Here is a 1,049-nt window from a genome sequence, read left to right on the forward strand (position 1 = left end):
CAACGACGACGGGCGGCGGGGGCGCGCGGCGACGACGACGATGGGCGGCGGGGGCGGCGAGGGCGACGGCACAGCGACGCGTCGGCGTCGGCGTCGGCGTCATCGAGATCGAGACTCGCGCGCGCGAGAAGTGGAACGAATAGTGGCAACGATAACTGATTTTTCGTAAGTGTAGTATATATAGGATGGGCCTTTAGTACCGGTTGGTGGCTCCAACCGGTACTAAAGGCCAATTTTGGCCAGCCCAAGCGGCGGGAAACGTGGGCCTTTAGTATAGGTTGGTGGCTCCAACCGGTACTAAAGGGCAACACATTAGTACCGGTTGGAGCCTCCAACCGGTACTAATGCCCGTGCGCTGCCACCCGCTATGCGCTACATTTAGTCCCACCTCACCGAGCGAAGGGCAGCCGCACTGGTTTATAAACCCAGCCGCGGCTGCCCTTTCGAACTCCTCTATATAGCAGGCTTCTGGGCCTAATTAGGGCGCGCTGCCCTGTGAGCCTGCTGGCCCTACTGGGTATGTATTTGCACACCAAAGGTCTGGCAGGCCCACCGGGCAGCGCCCCAACATGTTTTTTATAAAAAAATTTCTTTTCTGCATTATTTATTTTCTTCTATTTATTTTTGAGTAATTTGTTTATATAGTTATGTCTTTTCTGCTTTATTTTTTTCTTCCATTTATTTCTGAATAGTTTTTTTTGCTGTATTTAGTGTCTTCGTGAAGTTTTTTGCTTTATATAATTTTTTTTCTCCTATTTATTTTTGAGTAATTTTTTATATAGTTATTCCTTTTCTGCTTTATTTTTTTCTTCTATTTATTTCTGAATAGTATTTATTTTCTTCTATTTATTTTTGAGTAATTTGTTTATATAGTTATTTCTTTTCTGCTTTATTTTATTCTTCTATTTATTTCCGAGTAGTTTTTTTTGCTGTATTTAGTTTCTTTGTGAATATTTTTGCTTTATATTTTTTTCCTTTTCTACATTATTTATTTTCTTCTATTTATTTCTGAGTAGTCTCTTCTTCTTCTTCTTCTTCTTCTTCTTCTT

The sequence above is a fragment of the Triticum dicoccoides genome, chromosome 4B (assembly GCF_002162155.2).
Source record: "Triticum dicoccoides isolate Atlit2015 ecotype Zavitan chromosome 4B, WEW_v2.0, whole genome shotgun sequence".
Lineage (NCBI taxonomy): Eukaryota > Viridiplantae > Streptophyta > Magnoliopsida > Poales > Poaceae > Triticum > Triticum dicoccoides.